This window comes from Mus musculus, chromosome X (assembly GCF_000001635.26).
Source record: "Mus musculus strain C57BL/6J chromosome X, GRCm38.p6 C57BL/6J".
NCBI classification, from domain to species: Eukaryota; Metazoa; Chordata; class Mammalia; order Rodentia; family Muridae; genus Mus; species Mus musculus.
In genome coordinates, this window is record NC_000086.7 from 148593160 (window position 1) to 148609530 (window position 16371).

General features: G+C 41.4%; 1 pseudogene; it reads left to right on the forward strand.

Moving 5' to 3' along the window:
- On the forward strand, nt 3667-5562 carry Gm8331 (predicted gene 8331; annotated as a pseudogene).

The following is a 16371-nucleotide window of genomic DNA, read 5'->3' on the forward strand; positions in this document are numbered from 1 at the left end:
TTCACTTAGGAGTTATGGATTCAATGTGACCAGCCACATCATATTGTCAATGTCATAAAAACATCTATCCCAGTTCTGAACCATTCAAATGCTGCAACTCCTTGAGGTGTAATTTGCTATTATTCTGAATTATAATGTAAATATCTGTGTTTTCAGGTGATCATAGGTGATCATAGGTGACCCCTGTGAAAGAGTCCTTATACACACTGCCAAAGGGATCGCAACCCAGAGGTTGAGAACCACTGTTCTATAATCTCACACTATAAACCAAAGTAACTCTTCCTTTTCTGAGATATTTTTATTGACTTCTTTATCACAAACGTAAGGAAAGTGAGTCACTTCAAGCTAAAACTGTTGTCTGTACCCCTTGGACTTCTATAATTCTAGCTCCTTTCCAGAACCTCCTCTATCAAGGACTCTTTACCATCTCAGGTTCTCTGAGCATGCTACCAAACATCCTTCCATACTGTCTACCGCCACTAATAGTTTAATACTCAACTGAAATAGTATATGCCTCTATAATGCAGAAGACAGAGATCAGAGGATAAAAGGCTTACCTAGAATCTAGAATGTGTAAGGTCCTGGGTACCATCACCAGTGCACATCTGGTAGGGTGAGACTCTATTATAGATACGAACGTAAACTATAAATGAGACTAACTAAACAAGGAAAATCTTTGGTCCATATAAGAGCAACTGTATGAAAAAGAAGCCAAACATGTATTGAGGAATATATGCATATACATAAATGTGTGTAACAACAATTAATGAATAATAGAGGCCATGGATTTGAAGAAGAGCAAGTAGGGTTATAGGGAAAAATATAAAGGGAGAAAAGGGAAGGAAAAGCTGATGTAATCTTATTATAATCTCAAAAATAAATAAACAAGTTTAAAATCCCTATAAAAGGAGATCTTCTTCCTACTAGGAATGCATACGTTATCAGTAAAATATTTAAAAATAGGTTTTCAAATGTGTTTTCAATCTCAATCAAGTGGAAATGACACTTTCACACATCTTTATTTTGAACCTAATGCTTTTGCCTGCCATGTTTATCTCCTAGGTATCAATTTCATATAGCAATATGTCTTCTAGGCAGAGAATGTAATAATAAAATTATGCAGGGGCTGGAAAGATGGAACACGGGTTAATAAAACTTGTTGCTCATGAAGAAGATCCAGATTCAATTACCAGTATCCATATGGTTCACAATCATCTGTAACTCCAGTTCCAGGGGAATCCCCATTCCCTCTTCTTCATGGACAACAGGTACATACATAGTACACAAGCATACATTTGAGAAAAATTCATACATATAAAACAAACACTTTTAAAAAGAAAGAAAATGATTAGCAGTGGAGATTACCATGTAAGATGTGCCTATTGATGAACACCTGTAGTTTTAACACTTGTGAGGCGGAAAGTATGCAGCCAATGGCAGCCTTGGCTACATAGGGAGGTGGAAGCCAACCTGATACACTTGAGAACTTATCTGCAAAATCCAAGGGGGACTGGAGAGGAAAACAGAGAGATGAAGAGAGAGAGAGAGAGAGAGAGAGAGAGAGAGAGAGAGAGAGAGAGAGAGAGAGAGAGAGAGAGAAGGGCTTAAATTGAGTTGAATGTCTAGTGTCAAAATTATTTTTCTTTTTCTTATATTATTTACATTGTCACTGTGTTTTAAAAGGCTAATTGACTGTGACCTGTCTTGGAATGTGAGTGAGTGTATGTGTGTGTGTGTGTGTGTGTGTGTGTGTGTGTGTATTTCTTTTGCTTAACAATACAAAGAAAGAATGTTGCCTGTAGGGAACATTAAAACAATCCCTCACCCAAGACCAAATTTATCCCTAGATTACTCAGAGTTTAAAATAAATAAATAAGAGGGAAATTGTTCTAGGCATGTAACCAGATCCTGCCCGAGGCCTGTCTCCCAATAGAACAGGTGTGCCTTCAATGGCCTTTTATTGCTCATTTTATCTTCCTCTTGTTCTATTGTCCCCTAGAGTCAACCATTGTGACCACTGTTTGGTCTCTATAGCAGCCAGATTCTATTCTCTTTAGTTTTAAAATGATCTCATTTTCCTAATGTCTTCATATCCCTGCTATTGACTGCTTTGCAGTGTATACTCTAGTGGCTAGTAGACTCAGGAGTTCTATTGAGTCTAGTTCCATACACAGGACACTATATGCACTGTTTTTATAAGGCTCCAGAGTCCTTACTTTTTAAAAGCCTTGTTGTCAAATTATTTGGAATGAATGATCCATGACCTCAAAGGAGAGGGGATACTTAAGGTTTCTCTAAGCCTGACATACACTTTCTTCCTAGAGATTCAGCCTTTAGTCATTTAAAACCTATTTGGTGGACTGCAGATAGGACACAGTTGAAAAATATTTGCCTGGCATGCTCAAGGTCCTGATTTCCATCCTCAGCACTTAAAAGCAAAAACACACCCTATGTTGAACAACTACTATGTTCAAAATATTATAGTATTTGTTGGGTTGGGGTGACACATGCCTTTAAGCCAAGCACTCAGGACACAGATGCAGGTGGATCTCTGTAAGTTTGAAGCCAGCCTAGTATACAGAATGAGTTTCAGGGCAGCCAGGGAAACACAGAAAACCTTGTCTTGAAAACTTAATATATATATATATATATATATATATATATATATATATATATATCATGAAGACATGGAGATGATTAACATGCAGTGCCTGCCCTTTACATTTGACTCACTATGCAACAGAGGATATCTTTGAACTCTAATCATCCTATTCTACCTCACAACTGCTGAGAATACAAAAATACACCACCACATCCATGATGCAGGGCCAGGAAGGATACCAAGAGGGGAGCACTCTATCAACAGAGTACATCCCCAGCCTTTGTTCTGTCTCTTTTTGATTGACTTTTCATTTTTTTCAAGTTTTTCTTAAACTTGATCTATATCAAACCATATCTGATAGTACTACTTTTATACTTCTGCTTTTCCCACCTTACAAAATAGACATGTCAACTCATCTCAAAGTTTAATTGAGATTGCAGACCTCCTGGGCAGAAAACAAGGGATCATATGAAATCTGGTGCAGATATTAAGAAAAATTTATTATGCTAATTATGCTGACTTTTGGTAAATACAGATAGTTTCTATTGCATTGGATTTAATAAAATAATGATGGGACTAAACTTACATTTGTTACCTCATATCATATAACTATAAGTTTTATGTTAGATAATTATGTAATCATTGCTCTATAATTTAGGAAATTCTCACTGATATTGTTTAAAATGAATTCCTTTCATTCCCTTCTAGTATTTTATATGAACTGTATTACTTCACACTAAAGTTTACTAAAAATGCAGAGTATGATTTCATTTGAACAATACATGACATGCAGATATATGAGTTCATTTTGTCAATAAAATTCCCTTTTCTCGTTTAAAAATATGTTCCCAAAAGATACTGTCTTTTTAGTAAGTATAAGGTTTTGTAACAGAATCATTGTAGTTGAAATAATTGTGTTATGATGGCTACAATGAAAACAGTCAGGTGATAGTCTCAGGGCATAACAGTAATAGGAAATAAACATTTTCACAACATAAGTTTTTACATGCAATTATGGCAAAGACTAGGAGGCAATAAAAAGACTTTCAAAAGTGAGAATACAGAGTGGGGGAAATGGCCACACTGCAGGAGAGTAAAGTCAAAGTGGATGTTGAGTTGAAATTAAGCAAAAATGAGCTGAAGAGGCATGTGAAAGCTGAGAAGAAACTGGAAGAGAAAGGCCAAGTGGAAAGAGCTCAATGAGAAACAGCTAAACAAGACTACTGCTGCTGTCACCACCAACCCCACTGCTGACATTGGTGTGGGTGCTGAGGAGGAGACTCTGGACCCAAATCAATATTACAGGATCCAAAGTCCAGCAGCTGAAGTTCAGTACAGAGGACTCATACCCACCCAAGTACCATGTGGACATCTCATTCACTCGGTTCATTCAAGAATACAGTCACCTGCAGCCTGGGGATCACCTGACTAACAACATAAGTGGCAGGTCACATCCAAGAGAGTGTCTGGGGAAAATTCATCTTCTATGACCTTTGAGGAGAGGAGGTCAAGTTACAAGTCATGGCCAACTCCAGGAATTATAAATCAGAGGAAGAATGTGTGCATCTCAATAAAAACTGCATCAGGGAGATATAATTAGAGTTGAGGGTAATCCAGGGAAAACCAAGAAGGGCAAGCTGAGCACCATCCCCCAGGAGATCACACTTCTGTCCCTCTGCTTGCACATGTGCCTCAGCTTCATTTTGGCCTTCAAAGACAAGGAAATAAGGTCTCTTCAGAGATATTTGGGCTTGATACTGAAGGAGTTTGTGAGATAGAAATTTGTCATCTTCTCTAAAGATAATCACAGATATAAGAAGTTTCTTAGATGAGCTGGGATCCCTGGACTTTGGAACTCCCATGATGAGCATCATCCCTGGGGGAGCTTCAGCCAAGCCTTTCATCACCTATCACAATGAGCAGGAAAATGAACTTATGTATGAGAATTGCTCCAGAACCCTACCATAAGATGCTGGCTGTTGGTGCCATTGACAGGGTTTATGAAATTGGGCACCAGTTCTGGAGTGAAGGGATTGATTTGACTCACATTCTGAATTCACCACCTGTGAGTTCTACATGGTCTATGCAGACAGTCATGACCTCATGGAAATCACAGAGAAGATGCTGTCAGGGATGGTAGAAAGCATTACCAGCAGTTACAAGATCACCTGCCACCCAGACAGGCCAGAAGTCCAAGCCTGTGAAACTTACTTCACTCCACCCTTCAGGAGAATCAGCATGGTAGAAGTGTTTGAGAAAGCCCTAGGTATGAAGCTGCCAGAAACCAGTCTCTTTGAAATAGAAGAAACTTGAAAAATTCTTGATATTTCTGTTGCAAAAGCTGTTGAATGCCCCCCACCTAGGACCACAGCCAAGCTCCTTGATAAGCTTGTTGGAACATTCCTCGAAGTGACATGCATCAGTCCTACATTCTTCTGTGATCACCCACAGATTATGAGTCCTTAGACCAAATGGCACCACTCCAAAGAGGATTTAACTGAGCATTTTGAGCTGTTTGTCCTGAGAAGGATGTATGTGATGCCTACACTAAGCTGAACGATCCCATATGGCAGAAATTATAGTTTGAAGAGCAATCCAAGACCCAGGCTGCTGGTGATGATGATTCCATGTTCATAGATGAAAACTTCTGTGCTGCCCTGGAATATGGGTTGCCCCCAACGGCTGGCTGGGGCATGGGTATGGGTCGACTCACCCTGTTTCTCACAGATTCCATCAAAATCAAGGGAGTATTTCTGTTTCCTACCATGCAGCCTAAAGACAAGAAGGAAACTGCAACAGCAACTGGTACCCCAGAAAGCACAGAGGCCAGCCCCTCTGTCTAGAAGATACATGCAACTATGGCATCTGAATCTCAGAAGATCTGGTCTGAGGGAGTGATTCCTGAGTGGAACCATCCATCTGGCCCCTGCAGTCCAACCACCACAAGAGAGAAGACCAAAGTGTGGATACTCTGATCCTTCTTAGAAGGGGGGTCAAAATACCCATGGAAGGTGTTACAGAGACAAAGTATGAACCAGAGACTGAAGAAATGACCATCCAGAGACTGCCCCACCTGGGGATCCATACTGTAAAAAACCACAAAACCCAGACACTATTGCAGATGCCAAGAGCTTGCTGACAGGAGCCTGATATAGCTGTCTCCTGAGAGGCTATGCCAGTGCCTGACTAATACAAAAGTGGATGCTCATAGTCATCCATTAGACTGAGCACAGGATCCCCAATGAAGGAGCTAGAGAAAATAACCTAGGAGCTGAAGGGGTATTCAGCCCCCTAGGAGAAACAACAATATGAACTAACCAGCAACCCCAGAGCTCCCAGGGACTAAACCATCAATCAAAGAAAACACAAGGAGGCACTTGTGCCTCTAGCTGCATATGTAGAAGAGTGTGGCCTAGTCAGTCATCAATGGGAAGAGAGGCCCTTGGCCCTTGAAGGTTCTATTCCCCAGTAAAGGGGAATACCTGGGGAGGAAGCAGGAGTGGGTGGGTTGGGGAGCAGGGAGAGGGGGGAGAGGATAGGGGATTTTCGGAGGGGGAACTACGAAAGGGGATAATATTTGTAATGTAAATAAAGAAAATATCTAATTAAAAAATTGACTAGGCAGCGGGCGCCACCTTGGTTCCGGGACTCCGCCGAACTTAGGAAATTAGTCTGAACAGGTGAGAGGGTACACCACAGAACCGGACAGCTTTTGGGACAGGCAGAGCCACAGAGCCGCTGAGGTAGCACCCTTTTCAGGCCGCAGACAGTCGGCCACCTTCCCGACCAGAGGACAGGTGTCCACCTGGATCAGAAGGCCTCAGCCTCAGGAGCTGCAGGCGCCACCTTGGTTCTGGGACTCTGCCAAACTTAGGAAATTAGTCTGCACAGGTGAGAGTCTGCACCACAGAAGCTGACAGCTTCTGGGAACTGCCAAAGCAACACAGCTTCTGGGAAAGGTCCTGTTTTGGGCCTTCTTCTTCGGCCAGGAGGAGGTCCAAACACAAGATATCTGTGCACCTTCCCTGTAAGAGAGCTTGCCAGCAGAGAGTGCTCTGAGCACTGAAACTCAGAGGAGAGAGTCTGTCTCCCGGGTCTGCTGATAGACAGTAACAGAATCACCAGAAGAACAATCTCTAAAGAGAGTCAACTATAACAACTAAATCCAGAGATTACCAGATGGCGAAAGGTAAAGGTAGGAATCTTACTAACAGGAAACAAGACCACTCACCATCATCAGAATCCAGCACTCCCACTTCGCCCATTCCAGGGCACCCCAACACACCCGAAAAGCTAGACCCGGATTTAAAAGCATATCTCATGATGATCGTAGAGGACATCAAGAAGGAATTTAATAACTCACTTAAAGAAATACAGGAGAACACTGCTAAAGATTTATAAGTCCTTAGAGAAAAACAGGAAAACACAATCAAACAAGTAGAAGTCCTTACATAAAAAGAGGAAAAAACATCCAAACAGGTGATGGAAATGAACAAAAACATACTAGACCTAAAAAGGGAAGTAGACACAATAAAGAAAACACAAAGTGGGGCAACACTGGAGATAGAAACCCTAGGAAAGAAATCTGGAACCATAGATTCGAGCGTCAGCAACAGAATACAAGAGATGGAAGACAGAATATCATGTGCAGAAGATTCCATAGAGAACATCGGCACAACAATCAAAGAAAATGGAAAATGCAAAAAGCTCCTAACTCAAAACATCCAGGAAATCCAGGACACAATGAGAAGACCAAACCTACGGATAATAGGAGTGGATGAGAATGAAGATTTTCAACTCAAAGGACCAGCAAACATCTTCAACAAAATTATTGAAGAAAACTTCCCAAATCTAAAGAAAGAGATGCCCATGAACATACAAGAAGCCTACAGAACTCCAAATAGACTGGACCAGAAAAGAAATTCCTCCCGACACATAATAATCAGAACAACAAATGCACTAAATAAAGACAGAATACTAAAAGCAGTAAGGGAAAAGGTCAAGTAACATATAAAGGCAAGCCTATCAGAATTATACCAGATTTTTCACCAGAGACTATGAAAGCCAGAAGAGCCTGGAGAGATGTTATACAGACACTAAGAGAACACAAATTCCAGCCCAGGCTACTATACCCAGCCAAACTCTCAATTACCATAGATGGAGAAACCAAAGTATTCCACGACAAAACCAAATTCACTCATTATCTCTCCACGAATCCAGCCCTTCAAAGGATAATAACAGAAAAAAACCAATACAAGGACGGGAACAACACCCTAGAAAAAAACAAGAAGGTAATCCATCAACAAACCTAAAAGAAGACATCCACAAGAACAGAATGCCAACTTTAACAACAAAAATAACAGGAAGCAACAACTACTTTTCCTTAATATCTCTTAATATCAATGGTCTCAGCTCCCCAATAAAAAGACATAGACTAACAAACTGGCTGCACAAATAAGACCCAATTTTGCGGCTTACAGGAAACTCATCTCAGAGAAAAAGATAGACACTACCTCAGAATGAAGGGCTGGAAAACAATTTTCCAAGCAAATGGTCTGAAGAAACAAGCTGGAGTAGCCATCCTAATATCTGGTAAGATTGACTTCCAACCCAAAGTCATCAAAAAAGACAAGGAGGGGCACTTCATTGTCATCAAAGGAAAAACCCTCCAAGAGGAACTATCAATTCTGAATATCTATGATCCAAATACAAGGGCAGCCACATTCATTAAAGAAACTTTAGTAAATCTCAAAGCACACATTGCACATCACACAATGATAATGGGAGACTTCAACACAGCACTTTCACCAAGAACAGATCATGGAAACAGAAACTAAACAGGAACACAGTGAAACTAACAGAAGTTATGAAACAAATGGATCTGACAGATATCTACAGAACATTTTATCCTAAAACAAAAGGATATAGCTTCTTCTCAGCACCTCATGGTACCTTCTCCAAAATTGACCACATAATAGGTCACAAAACAGGCCTCAACAGATACAAAAATATTGAAATTGTCCCATGCATCCTATCAGATCACCATGCACTAAGGCTGATCTTCAATAACAAAATAAATAATAGAAAGCCAACTTTCACGTGGAAACAGAACAACACTCTTCTCAATGATACCTTGGTCAAGGAAGGAATAAAGAAAGAAATTAAGGACTTCTTAGAGTTCAATTAAAATGAAGCCACCTCATACCCAAACTTATGGGACACAATGAAAGCATTTCTAAGAGGAAAACTCATAGCTCTGAGTGCCTCCAAAAAGAAACTAGAGAGAGCATACACTAGCAGCTTGACAACACACCTAAAAGCTCTAGAACAAAAGGAAGCAAATTCATCCAAAAGGAGTAGACGGCAGGAATTAATCAAACTCAGGGGCGAAATCAACCAAGTGGAAACAAGAAGAACTATTCAGAGAATCAAGCAAAAGAGGAGCTGGTTCTTTGAGAAAATCAACAAGATAGACACACCCTTAGCCAGACTCACTAGAGGGCACAGGGAAAGCATTCTAATTAACAAAATCAGAAATGAAAAGGGAGACATAACAACAGATCCTGAAGAAATCCAAAACACCATCAGATCCTTCTACAAAAGGCTATACTCAACAAAACTGGAGAACCTGGATGAAATGGAGAAGTTTCTAGACAGATACGAGGTACCAAAGTTGAATCAAGATCAGGTTAATGATCTAAACAGCCCGATATCCCCCAAAGAAATAGAAGCAGTCATTAATAATCTCCCAACCAAAAAAAGCCCAGGACCAGATGGTTTTAGTGCAGAGTTCTATCAGACCTTCAAAGAAGATCTAATCCCAGTTCTTCACAAACTATTCCACAAAATAGAAACAGAAGGACCTCTACCCAACTCATTCTGTAAAGCCACAATTACTCTGATACCTAAACCACAAAAAGACCCCACAAAGATAGAGAACTTCAGACCAATATCCCTTATGAATATTGATGCAAAAATCCTCAATAAAGTTCTTGCTAACCGAATCCAAGAACACATCAAAACAATCATCCATCCTGACCAAGTAGGTTTCATCCCAGGGATGCAGGGATGGTTCAATATACGGAAACCCATCAACGTAATCCAGTATATAAACAAACTCAAAGACAAAAACCACATGATCATCTCATTAGATGCTGAGAAAGCATTTGACAAAATCCAACACCCATTCATGATAAAAGTCTTGGAAAGATAAGGAATTCAAGGCCCATACCTAAACATGATAAAAGCAATCTACAGCAAACCAGTAGCCAGCATCAAAGTAAATGGTGAGAAGCTTGAAGCAATCCCACTAAAATCAGGGACTAGACAAGACTGTCCACTCTCTCCCTACCTATTCAACATTGTACTTGAAGTCCTAGACAGAGCAATTAGACAACAAAAGGAGATCAAGGGGATAAAAATTGGAAAGGAAGAAATCAAAATATCACTTTTTGCAGATGATATGATAGTATATATACGTGACCCTAAAAATTCCACCAGAGAACTCCTAAGCCTGATAAACAGCTTCAATGAAGTAGCTGGATATAAAATTAACTCAAACAAGTCAATGGCCTTTCTGTACACAAAGGACAAACAGGCTGAGAAAGAAATTAAGGAAACAACACCCTTCTCAATAGCCACAAATAATATAAAATACCTAGTCGTGACTCTAACTAAGGAAGTGAAAGATCTGTATGTCAAGAACTTCATGTCTCTGAAGAAAGAAATTAAAGAAGATCTCAGAAGATTGAAAGATCTCCAATGCTCCTGGATCGGCAGGATCAATATAGTAAAAATGGCTATATTGCCAAAAGCAATCTACAGATTCAATGCAATCCCCATCAAAATTCCAACTCAATTCTTCAACGAATTAGAAAGGGCAATTGGCAGATTCATCTGGAATAACAAAAAACCTAGGATAGCAAAAACTATTCTCAAGGATAAAAGAACCTCTGGTGCAATCACCATGCACGACCTAAAGATGTACTACAGAACATTTGTGATAAAAACTGCATGGTTCTGGTATAGCGACAGACAAGTAGACCAATGGAACAGAATTGAAGTCCCAGAGATGAACCCACACACCTATGGTCACTTGATCTTTGACAAGAAAGCTAAAACCATCCAGTGGAAAAAAGACAGCATTTTCAACAAATGGTGCAGGCACAAATGGCTGTTATCATGTAGAAGATTGCGAATTGATCCATTACTATCTCCTTGTACTAAGGTCAAATCTAAGTGGATTAAGGAACTCCACATAAAAACAGAGACACTGAAACTTATAGAGGAGAAAGTGGGGAAAAGCCTCGAAGATATGGGTACAGGGGAAAAATTCCTGAATAGAACAGCAACAGCTTGTGCTGTAAGATCGAGAATCGATAAAGGGGACCTCATAAAATTGCAAAGCTTCTACAAGGCAAAAGACACTGTCAATAAGACAAAAAGACCACCAACAGATTGGGAAAGGATCTTTACCTATCCCAAATCGGACAGGGGACTAATATCCAATATATATAGAACTCAAGAAGGTAGACTCCATAACCCCATTAAAAAATGGGGCTCAGAACTGAACAAAGATTTCTCACCCGAGGAATACCGAATGGCAGAGAAGCAACTGAAAAAATGTTCAACATCCTTAATCATCAGGGAAATGCAAATCAAAACAACCCTGTGTTATAAACGCGTTCTCACGCCCGGCCAGGAAGAACACAGCAAACCAGAATCTTCTGCGGCAAAACTTTATTGCTTACATCTTCAGGAGCAAGAGTGTAAGAAGCAAGAGAGAGAGAAAACGAAACCCCGTCCCTATTAAGGAGAATTATCCTTCGCCTAGGACGTGTCACTCCCTGATTGGCTGCAGCCCATCGGCCGAGTTGACGTCACGGGGAAGGCAGAGCACATGGAGTGGAGAACCACCCTCGGCACATGCGCAGATTATTTGTTTACCACTTAGAACACAGCTGTCAGCGCCATCTTGTAACGGCGAATGTGGGCGCGGCTCCCAACATCTCCCCCTTTCCTTTTAATAAGAGCAAATAGGCCACCCATATTAATGAGAGTGGAGATAGAGGTCAAATCCCCAGTGTGTAGGTAAAGGAGCCATGTACAGGATTAGCTCTTAGGCTCACAGGCTTTTACCCAGAGCAACCCTGACCTGCTCCCGTGTCGTTTTGCCTGGAGAGAAGGACACTTGGACACTCAACCTTCTTGAAAGATGACATGTCTCCCTAGAATAGGCTCATATATGCCGCAGAGCCTTTCTACTGCAGTGCTTAGCCGTGCAACTCTCTCGGGCTGCTGAAGCACACTCACTCTATCCCGTGCAATGAGACTAGCCTCGTGAGATGTAAGAGCTGAGTGGCCAGCGACCTATTGCCTAAGCATAGATAACCATATATCAGGGGGAGCACCATGTTCTAGAGCTGCAAGCGCCTGGGCAATAACCACCTTGTCTCTCCTAGTTTGGGCCTTAAGCTTACAGACCAATCAAAGAAGCAACACTAATCCACAGCAAAGTGTATCTCCAAATAATATCAATGCCACCCATTCTTTAAAGAAGGAAAATGCTGAGGAGATCCAATTGGGTAATCCTTTGGTCAGCGACAGGTCCAAGCGCGTGGAGTTGACCTGAAGTCTCAATTCCCGAAGGGATCTGTTCAAATTCAGCCGTCCAATTCTGTAACATATACTGAGAAAGACTTTTTGACAAATTAGCTGCCCTAGTAAAATTTTCATACTGAATGGAAGTAACACACAATCTCGGAAACTTTTGTTTACATCTCAGCTGAGCTATTTGCCATAATACATCTAGTTGTTTCTGGACAAGATCTATGAGTTGATTAACCAGCATGAGACCTCTCTGTATCTAGACATTAGCTGAGGCCTGTTCATCTATGACTGTAGTCACTGAGGCTGACAAAGTGTTAATGGTGTCAGTCGTCTGGACCTGTCCAGACAGAGCCAAGGCTGTCTGAATTAAGGCCAAACCCAGTTCCCAGTTAGTGGTAAAAAAGCAGGAGAATACTTGAGCATTATACATCACCGTCATTGGGAGTGGAAATGTCGACATTATCCCCCAACGCTGCTCTCTTTTTATTATTGACGCCCTGGACATCACCAAGACGAGGGACATTAGTATTCCCTTGGTCAGTCTGGATTTTTCGGGTGAGTCTTTCTGGTATCCAAAATGGGTTGTCTTCATTCTGTGGGAAAACACAGATAGCTCCCCTGGATCTTATCAAAATAGGATCCGGGCCATACCATTTATTATCAAGGACATTTTTCCATTTAACCATCTCATTGGGCCTATCTGGCTCTGTACAATGACGTTCAGCCGCAGTATGGCCATGAGCATCAATATTTAAAAAATTGAGTGTAAAGAGTGCCATAGACACAGACACTCTTGGTGCTCTGGGTAAAATCTCTTCAATTCCCCTCTTTTGTTTTATAAGATAGGCTTTGAGGGTGCGATGCGCACGCTCAACAATACCCTGTCCTTGAGGGTTGTATGGAAGTCCAGTCAGGTGGGTTACGTCCATCTGACGGCAGAACTGCTGAAATTTTTGAGACGTATAAGCTGATCCATTATCAGTCTTAAGGAGTCTGGGTTTCCCCCAAGCACTCCATGCCTCAAGACAATGTTGAATCACATGTGAGGCTTTTTCTCCGGTTAACGGAGAAGCAAACATGATGCCAGAACATGTGTCAATGGACACATGGAGATATTGAAGTTTTCCAAAGGAAGAAACATGTGTAACATCCATTTGCCAGACCTGTAGAGGTCGAATACCACGTGGGTTAATTCCCACATGAGGAACTGGCAAGAACTCACAGCAGCTTTGACATTGAGTAACAATGTCACGGGCTTCTTTTCTTGTCAAGGAGAAACGACTGCGTAATGTTTCAGCCGTCACATGAAAATTGTTATGAAAATTTCTTGCAGCCTCTACCGGGGATGATAGGGCAGCAGCCATCACTTTAGTGGCCTTATCTGCCAAATCATTTCCCAGAGCCATGGGGCCAGGTAGGCCTGAATGGGCTCTAACATGAGTAATATAAACAGGAAATCTTCTAGATAACAAAACTAATTGTATCTGCTGAAAAATATTGGCAACTCTACTGGAAGGCTTAATCACTCCAGCCACTTCTAAAAGATTTACTGCATTAACCACATAACAGGAATCTGACACAATATTAAGGGGTTCTAAAAAGGTTTTTAAAACTTCTAAAACCACTAAACATTCTACTACTTGAGGTGAATTTTCATTATATTGTTTGGATACCACTTTACCATTAGCCACATAGGCACCTATGCCAGTTTTTGATCCATCAGTATATACCACAATCCCATTTTTAAGTGGGTTTCTTACTGTTTCTCAACAGCTTTTGAAAATCATTTAAGGTATGGAGGTGATCTCTTCTTATCTAAACATATAAATATTGATTTCTCTCAAAGGAGGAAATATGCGTGACATCCATTTGTCAGGCCTGTAATGGCCTGACGCCACGAGGGTTTACCCCTACGTGAGTAGATAAAATTTGACAACAATCTAAAGGCATTATTAAGTAATCAGAATCATTTCCAGTAGAACCAATCTCTCTGGCAGCTCTAGGAATACCAGAGGAAGAAAAAACAGCCATGTAGGCTTGGCAAAATTATTAGTTGAGCTATTTTGTCCCCTTGTGATATAGAAAAGACAACTTGAGGACAAGAACAGAGAACCTGAAGTTCCCCTTTACAATCCTGATCTACAACTCCAGGGTGGACAATAAGACCTTGTAGGCTGCAAGAGCCTGCCTCTGTCATTATTGTCCAGTGGCTTCACCTGCTCGGGAGAGCGCCTTCCAGGCCCTAATAGCCTTTTCATCTGATTCAGAACTATTAAAAACTGGCTCCTTGAGCTCACCTAGTGATGAGTAGAGGCTCCTTCTCCTAGAAGCCTCCGCTGATTGATCTTTTTTCTTTTCTTTTTCCTTCTCCTTCCTTCTAATCTCTCCCCAGGTATTCTTACCTGACCTAAACTTTTCCTCAGGTTCAAGACCCGTGGAAAGGCCTGTATGCTTATTTTGTGTACCATATTTTCTCTTTGCTCCTACTCTCTCTCCCCGCTTTACTTCTGATAGATTGTCCTGAATTTCATCTAGAATCCGCCCTGCCTTAACCACTTGATAACATGTGAAAAGGAACAAAAGGGCTTCTAACACTAGAGAAAATTCAAGGCCAAACATACCTTATAAAGCTATTTTCCACTTTACTTCTGATAGACTGTCTTGAATTTCCTTAGAAAGTTCAAGGCCAGGCTTACCTCGTAAAGCTATACTCACTGGTACTCTCGTTCCCCAGCTGAAAAGTTCTGAATTCATGCAGTTGAATCCTTCTTAACAGTCTGCTTTACGGGAACCTTTATTACCGCGACCCGCAGTTCTGGTTCTGGAATGAGGGATCTTCCTTGCGCCGGTCCCGAGTTTTCTTGTATTTTTTCGTCCCAGATTTTTTCTCGTCCCGGGTTTCGGCACCAATTGTTATAAACGCGTTCTCACGCCCGGCCAGGAAGAACACAGCAAACCAGAATCTTCTGCGGCAAAACTTTATTGCTTACATCTTCAGGAGCAAGAGTGTAAGAAGCAAGAGAGAGAGAAAACGAAACCCCGTCCCTATTAAGGAGAATTATCCTTCGCCTAGGACGTGTCACTCCCTGATTGGCTGCAGCCCATCGGCCGAGTTGACGTCACGGGGAAGGCAGAGCACATGGAGTGGAGAACCACCCTCGGCACATGCGCAGATTATTTGTTTACCACTTAGAACACAGCTGTCAGCGCCATCTTGTAACGGCGAATGTGGGTGCGGCTCCCAACAACCCTGAGATTCCACCTCACACCAGTCAGAATGGCTAAGATGAAAAATTCAGGTGACAGTAGATGCTGGCTAGGATGTGCAGAAAGAGGAACTCTCCTCCATTGTTGGTGGGATTGCAAACTTGTACAATCACTCAGGAAATCAGTTTGGCGGTTCCTCAGAAAATTGGACATAGTACTACCGGAAGATCCAGCAATACCGCTTCTGGGCATATATCCAGAAGATGCCCCAACCGGTAAGAAGGACACATGCTCCACTATGTTCATCGCAGCCTTATTTATAATAGCCAGATGCTGGAAATAACCCAGATGCCCCTCAACAGAGGAATGGATACAGAAAATGTGGTACATTTATACAATGGAGTACTACTCAGCTATTAAAATAATGAATTTATGAAATTCCTAGCCAAATGGATGGACCTGGAGGGCATCATCGTGAGTGAGGTAACCCAATCACAAAGGAACTCTCACAATATGTACTCACTGATAAGTGGATATTAGCCCAGAAACTTAGGATACCCAAGATATAAGATATAATTTGCTATACACATTAAATTCAAGAGAATGAAGACCAAAGTGTGGACACTTTGCCCCTTCTTGGAATAGGAAACAAAACACCCATGGAAGGAGTTACAGAGACAAAATTTGGAAGTGTGACAAAAGGATGGACCATCAAGTGATTGCCATATCCAGAGATCCATCCCATGATCAGCTTCCAAACGCTGACACCATTGCATACACTAGCAAGATTTTGCTGAAAAGACCCAGATATAGCTGTCTCTTGTGAGACTATGCCCGGGCCTAGCAAACACACAAGTGGATGCTCACAGTCAGCTATTGAATGGACCACAGGGCCCCCAATGGAAGAATTAGAGAAAGTACCCAAGGAGCTAAAGGGATCTGCAACCCTATAG